Source organism: Triticum dicoccoides, chromosome 5A (genome assembly GCF_002162155.2).
Source record: "Triticum dicoccoides isolate Atlit2015 ecotype Zavitan chromosome 5A, WEW_v2.0, whole genome shotgun sequence".
Lineage (NCBI taxonomy): Eukaryota > Viridiplantae > Streptophyta > Magnoliopsida > Poales > Poaceae > Triticum > Triticum dicoccoides.
In genome coordinates this window covers 338,807,551-338,815,161 of record NC_041388.1, presented here as the reverse complement: position 1 = coordinate 338,815,161, position 7,611 = coordinate 338,807,551, and the positions used below count along the sequence as shown (strand labels likewise).

General features: G+C 46.2%; 1 long non-coding RNA gene and 1 pseudogene across 4 annotated transcripts; both read right to left on the bottom strand.

The window, feature by feature from the left end:
- Positions 1-619: 619 nt before the first annotated feature.
- On the bottom strand, positions 620-4,341 carry LOC119301367. 4 transcript variants are annotated; one of them, XR_005147023.1, is made up of 5 exons: positions 3,765-4,341; positions 3,404-3,605; positions 3,207-3,318; positions 1,532-3,093; positions 620-1,452 (listed from the first exon to the last, which is right to left on the bottom strand). It is a non-coding gene; the product is annotated as an uncharacterized LOC119301367 (long non-coding RNA). The 4 variants fall into 4 exon arrangements; XR_005147024.1 differs by having other exon boundaries at positions 620-1,434; XR_005147025.1 differs by having other exon boundaries at positions 620-1,969; positions 2,047-3,093.
- Positions 4,342-4,568: 227 nt separating this feature from the next.
- LOC119299502 lies at positions 4,569-7,158 on the bottom strand (annotated as a pseudogene).
- Between the last annotated feature and the right edge of the window lie 453 nt (positions 7,159-7,611).

The following is a 7,611-nucleotide window of genomic DNA, read 5'->3' as shown; positions in this document are numbered from 1 at the left end:
ATAATTTTGCATGTCTGGAACTAACTCATTGTCTTGATTATAGATTCAATTTTCAGTAAATTAATCAATGGCAGTGAGCTACATATGCACATGTTTTTTATTCCCCTCATCCAATATCATTAATGAAACGATGTACTAACAAAAAATACATCATAAAACTCCCACACACAAAAACATCATAAGCCAATGTGCTTTGATTGGATATTTTTTTGTTTACGTAGAAATGTACTGACCAGACCGAATTACTAAATTATCTCATGAAGTTTCAGGTCGTCTTCACTTTTTTTGTGTTGAACGTCTCCACCACGAGCAAGTTCCAAGTGAACATTACACTCTTGCACATATGTACTGTTGGAACTCTAAATTTCAATATGTACATTTGTTCAAACCTTCAAGCTGCTCTTTGTTAGCGGTTGCGTGTTCCAGAGGCGCAGCAAGCCCCATCAAGCTGCGATTCCGCGAGGAAGCATCAGGGGCAGCAGTTTTTTTCTATGGCGTCTTGCATGCAATGCTTCTTCATAAAGTAACAAAAAACACCATCTATTTAGTAACGGAGATCAATAACACACCTCAAGATCAATAATACCTGGTCATTAAAACATCAGAAAGTACTCTCCTGTTGAAAACTTGAAATGCATTAGTACATTGATCTTTTGAATTCTGATTCTGTAATGAGAACAGAAGAGTCAGGATACTCATAAAATCCTGGCATTCAAGGCCACACCTATGTCAAGCTTCTATCCCGAGGCACATTTTCTCGCAAGGCTGAATACTGAAAGGTAGACATGGAAACAAATCAAGTATCCTTATAGTTTTTAGCCCATTAGCTTTAACATTCACGTTTCTACTACCGATTCTTTCAAACTGCTGTTGCCCACAACCCGTCCCAAGTCACCAAAGTGGGGAGAAAAAATTCACCAAAATATGGATTGTTGTGTGCTTTGGCCGTTGCAAAGAGAGGCGGGCATCGTAGCAGATAGCTTAGCCAGCAATGGTAGCTGTCGCTGCTTCTTGTCTTGCTCCTCCTAGTCGATGCTATTACTGTTTCTGCCTGAAACACCTGTGCATGCAGCAAAAAAATCAGAGTATAAAATGACAGTAGAGGGATTGTACGTCGTCCCACCCTTAGGCCGCCTCCTGCGCAACTTTCAAACCTCCGCATGCCTTAACTGCTTTGGCAACTCCCTCCCAGAGGGAGGAAAAATAGAGAGAGGTCATTTGAACTCCTTTCCTGCTCTGTTTCTGGTCTTAGCGGACGTACGCGGGCAGGGCCAACACAGGGTCGCAGCTATAGGAGGCGCGCTTCAGTTCGACGGCGGTTCACTCAACATTGATGTAGTCATGTAGATAACAAGCTCTTCTCCCCCTCCGACGATGCGCCTGACCCGCTGCTCCAGGGAGGTCGCATCCCGCTGTGGAGGAGGACCGAAGTCTCTGAACAATATTGCTGGTCTATTAAAATAGTTTGGCAAACCGGAATATTTATAGTTCCCTAGGTTGGTAGTCCATGAATTTACAGCGGGATACATACCAGTCATCTCAACAAAAAGATCATGATCACATATAAGTTGCAGGAACGACAATTTGCAATCATGGAAGTCCGACTGGCAAACCCCTGCAGACTTGTCCATATACAATGACACCTGATGAACAGATGCTTAATTATGCACATCAGTACTTGGAGTTCATAAATCAACAGTAAAAGAAATAGTTCAATCTTCAGGCAAAGCAAACCAAATCAACAGTCAAAAGAGTAAATAAAGTTCAAACGAACACACATATGAGATTAGATGATCGTAGCTGAAAAGAAACAGTTCAATCTTCTGGCAAAGAAAGACTTATTTTGGAGAGAAATTTCAGGAATTCAAAAGAATAAATAACAAAGAACCAAGGGGAGGGACAAATTTAATGTGGCAGGCTTCATTACCATCTCAAAAACTTGGCGTGGCTCAATGGTTGATAAAGGGTCCTAACAGAAGAAAGCAAGAGTGTTGTTCAATGGCTTCACCAAGTTTAAACCTGTTTTACACGGACCAGTGATGCCACCTGGCTTCCGTTGTCCTGGTTCTCGCGATAACCACCACCGGGCTCAGGGATTCTCAACAAAAAGAACGCCAGGCTCAGGCAGCGGCCATCGCCGCTCCTCGTGTTGCTTGCCTTCTTGCGCACAAGGGTGGTGGAGACATTCTCGACTTCCTGCAGCTCCCAGTGCATCGACGGGCCAACATCTAGCAGTAGAACCAGCCCTTCCTAGATGGCACGGGCAAATCAAATGCGTCAGCGTACCGCAAGAACAATGTACTGCCTTCCTGTCTGCGCCTGTAAAATAGTACTGTATCTACACATGGCGAGAGAAGCTGCGTGCCCTCCTCCGCTCGTGGCCGCCGGCAGCGCCACCTCTTCCCATCCTCAACCTCCAGCTCGCCGACCCCCGCCCTCTCCATCCCCGGCTCGATCTTGCTGGCACCCGCCCTCTCCATCCCCGTCCGCGAGCCCGCCGGCGCCACCCTCCAATCCCCTTAATCGAGCCCTCTCGTCTCGAGCGCAGCACACCATCCCATCCTCAGCCTCTGCGCAAATCGGCCCGCTCGAGCTCCGGATGCGTTGCAACGGGAGGAGAAGAAGTATCACCACACCTTCTTTCTTTACCTTCTGAAACAAGATGATGCTTCTAATTTCTAAAGCTTCATGAACCAAGGTTGGCTAGGCATACGTAAACACACAATCTGGAATTGCCATACAATAGTTGAACAACATCATCACAAGTGTTTTGTCATGAACCACAATCTAAGTGTTCCACCATTATCATACACATTATGGTAATATTCAGAAATTCATTCACAGATGGATGCTTTATAAATCTTTATAAATGACCATTAGCAACAAATATATCCCATTGAAAAAGTGACAAATTATTCAGCCACCAATGGGAACACATAGAAAACAGTATTTCCAGAGACCCCATTGAAAGAAATTTATGATAGTAAATATGACAAAGCAAGTATGTCAACCATGCTTAGAGGATTACATCATACTATTTGGACTCATAATGAGCGAGCGTGACATTGGAGTCGAAACTCTGACCGAGATCACCTAAACACAATAGTAAAATTCTCAGTAATATCACTCATAAACTACAATAGTAAAATTATGTTGGAATTTAGACGTGACCATGCAAGTTATATCCTGAGCAAATTTGACAATACCTATCAGACCAAATGTATATGGAACATCTGGGCCACTTTTCGGAGGGGTCCTAAACCAAATCTTTTTCAGCGTCTCTTCAGTTCCAACGGCTTAGTAATACTTTGTGTCAAACTGCAAGAAAAGTCATAATTAAGCCTTGAATCAAGATTCCAGCCTTCATAAAACATAAGCATCAAATGTTTGACGTGCCGGTAACCTTCAGGTTCTTGATTGTACAATGATGAATGTATCCCAAGGTATATTTGTAGAACGTATACCGCGAATGCTTTCCCTTTGCAGAACAATTGAGATTATCTTCTGAAGTCCCGTAAAACACAGTGCTCGATCCAGGTTCTGACTGTTGTCACCCATGAGATTATCATGGCTGTACTGTTGTGGTTGCCTTGTTTGATATGAACCTGTTAGAGCACCTAATCAATCAGTATGAGAGTGGAAGCCACAAACAACACCATGATTGAGCTGCAGAAAAGGGTAGACACTGATCCTACAGCTCCCTCTTTGCTGATTGCTGATTTACGATTGTATTAGAAGATGGAAGAAAAGCAACATGGTCAGACCTTTAGATCGTATGGCATGCGCCGAGGAGGCCAACCATCCTTCTTCCACCGTTCTTCTTCTCCCTGAATCCCCGTTCTTCTTTTCCCTGAATCCTCTTCTGTTTCTCTTTTCTATACCAGGGAAAACCGAAGCCCCGCCATGGCCTTGGAGCCCCCCTGCCAGCCATGGAGGTCCGCCCTTGCCTGCAAGGACTTCGAACCGCCGCATCGGATCCCTCTGCCTCGCGCGCCCGTCCGCCATCGCCCGGCTCCGGCGAGCTCCTGCCTAGGTCGCCGGATCCCTCGCTCCGGCCTTCCTCACCGTTCCCCCGCCTCGCCGCCCGCCTTCGAATCAGCCTCCCCAGCCCCTGCAAGCTCCAGCCGCCGCCGCCGCCGTTCCGCATCGAGCCGCCGTGCTGCCCCCAACCGCTCGAGCCGTCGCGTTGCCTTGATCAAGAAGGTGCACTCGAGCGTCGTCGGCGTGTGGCCGGTCGTGCAGGGGTAGACGTACCGGCGTGGTGGGCGGTGTCGGCGCACGGCGGCGCACGAGGCAGGAGGTGGAGACGGGGATTGGGAGGCAGGGTCGTGCGAGGGCTGATTTTCTTTCTTTTTTCTCGGCTGTATCGGTTCGGGCTAACTTATTCCGAGTACTGTGCGTTGAATAATCAAAACAGTAGGACTTTTCTGAAAAACGCCGCGACGGTGAACCCGGAGACCCAATCCGTGCTTTATTATTAGGGAGAGACTAGCAAAAGAGCCCGTGCGTTGCAACGGGTCCGATGGATTGCACTGTGTCCCCCCAAGCATGACAACGTACGCACAAAATTAGGTACAATTACTGTTAAGGTCAGCCATAGGCTCAATTTCTGTTCCAACTTCCTGCCAAGCAAATAAATCACCAATGCTTAATTCTTTTTCTTTTCTTATTATGATGTCATACATTAGGCTATGTACAGTAGAGTTAAAATAGCAGTTATATACTGCACAAGAACAGTATAAAATTCAAAATGATGAGAGAAAAACATCAGGGTGGTAATGAAATAGCTACATGTTTGTACCTTCAACAGTTGTATTCCTTCCTCGTAACTGAGCCTCAAGATACCCTCTAGGTACTGCAGGAATAAACACAATGTGAGTCGCCATTTCAGCTACAAAACCCAGATATTGTAACATTACTGGAACCACCAAGCAATAAGAAGCAACAAATATTTTACCTTCACTGGTTCAAATGGATACTGCCTATTAATTGCCTCGAGTTTCGTCTTCCAATTTTCATTCAAGTGTCTGAACAATTCTACAAATAATCCATCCACAATATCGCAAATCTGTTTGAAGAAACAAGTTCAGCCATTGTCGTGTTTGTAAATGAAGATTTCCGCAAAAAAAAGTGTTTGTAAATGAAGAGCACTCTACCAAACCTGCTCACCTCAAAGTAGTGCCTCATAATCTCCATTTCAGCGTCCAAACCAACAAACTCACACAGATGCCTATGTGTGTTGGAATCTTCAGCTCTAAACACATCCCCAACCTCTAAGACACGACGGAACCCACCACAGATAGCCAGCTGCTTGTGCAGCTGAGGGGATTGTGCTAAACAAGCACACTTTCCATTCTTATATTCAAGTTTGAATACTGCTGCTCCACCTTCACTTGACCCTGAAATCAGCTTTGGAGTGTGGATCCCAATATCTTTTGAGGACAAATATTCTCTGAATTTCTGTAGTATCCAACAATGGTAAATATTTACTAACCAGCACAAAAAAAAGCATCAAATGCTGCAGAAATGCATAAAAATTAAATCCGTGCAGCCTTCATAAAACAGCTTTTGTAAAAGCATATGCATTGGCTTGACAAATACATATTCAACACCGAATGATAAAGTTAAAACTCAATCCAATCATTAGTGTAATCAGATTGCAGGCATAACATTAAGATCACTGGATCGATCAGTGTCTAGAAACAACTTAAAAGACCAGCACGGTGCTGAATAAAGGCTTTTTTTGTGGGTGCGAAATAATTACAGGCTGAGGCTAAAGTTTTTTCTCTAGAACACGCACAAGGATGTGTATCATATTATTCATATATTATAGAAGAAGAGGCAAGAGCCTATCCACATCATTACGACCAAATGCAATGACAGTCCAGCACTAAGTGCTGCTATGGTGCCTGCTCATGCACACTCCACCTAAACGACCACCCAAAAGTATCACTGAAATCCCCACGCAGCAGCCCAGCCAATGCCACGCTTTGGCCCAACGACTCAAAGGGGTCACCAGATCAGATACGTTTAATTCAGTGTCCAAGTAGAATATTTTATCTAAGCTACACAACATATTACTACATAACATGGTATGTTTAGTTCTGCAAACTCAATTCATGAATATATCACTGATAGCAGCAGTCCTAAAAGCAAGAACAAATACCAACGTTTTCAACTTGATGTTGTATACGGAAAACGGCTTGACCTGCCGGTGTTCCCGGCTCAATAACTCGATAGTCTAAGCGTGTCCTGACCAACGCAGGGAAGTGGCACTCCCTTCTGCAAAACAACAAGATCCCATCAGCTGAACCCAGATATCATCATCATCGGAGAATTGGAGCAACAACAAAACTGTGTCCTCCTCCTTCATGCATTCAAAGAGGAGGCAAGCAAATGCAGATTGTACAGGCGGTTGACATACTGCTTCAGCTTTTGCAAACTCCTCCGCACTCCAGCCGGCATCCTGCGCGCTGATCGGTAGCCTCGGGTCGGCCCTGGTGATGCAGTAGAGCTTCCTCACCTGAATCTCCAGTTCTCCACCTGCCAGCCATCAAACGGGGATCAGAAAATAACAGACAGACAAAGATCAGCTACGGCAGAAAGAAACCTCTCGCACTGTGGTGTATCTGAGGGGCTTGCCGAGGAGGGCGACGACGCCCTCCACGACGACGATCGACTCCTTGGGGAGGGACAAGGCGAAGGGCTCCATCTGGGCGCTGCCGGCGAGCACGTTTTGCACGGCCACGGTGCTCCTCATCCCCTGCCGCCGCTCCAGGAAGGCCACATTCTTGGTCTTGGACCCACGGTAGACTGCCTGGGCGTCGCGCGGACCAGCACGGAGCAGCCGGCGGCGGCCTTGTCGAGGCGGCCGATCTCCGCCCACGGTTCATCGGGGACTGCCGTAGGGAGGATCTCCCCGGGGAGGACGTCGCCGTAGTTGGCCGCCGAGGGGTCGTCCTCGGCGTCGGGCTGCTGCTTCTTCTTCTCATGCTCCGGCGAGGGGTCCTTGGCGGCGGGCTTCTGCTGCGCCTGCGCGTACTTGGCCGCCTTCTCGGCCTTCCTGGCGTCCCTCTTCCGTTGCTTATTGCTGACGGTGTCTGCGGGGACGCCCGCTTCGGGGGCGGGCGGCGCTTTCTCGGGCTCGGAAGACATCATGTCGTCACCGGCGGGGAGGAAGCGAGCGGAGGAGCAACGTTGCGTGGGTGACGGCGGCGGGCTGAGGCTTAGGCGTGCTAAACAGTGTTTTTTTAGAAAAAAGACGAAACGTTTTTTCAGATAAAACAGGGACGGCGGGTTTAATTCATAAAGACCACAGGGACCTTTTTATAAAAAGCCGCGACGGTGAACCCGGAGACCCAATCCGTGCTTTATTATTAGGGAGAGATAGGGAGAGAGATATATTATATAATATAATTATAATATATATATATATATATATATATATATATATAATTAACTAGCAAAAGAGCCTGTGCGTTGCAACGGAAGAAGAAAATACCACACACCTCAAATTAGTAGGTAATATTTTTTTGTCATGACTTTAAATATTACACACCAAATTAAAAACTATAAACATTTTCAAAAAAATCATTTGAGGTTTCTTTATAT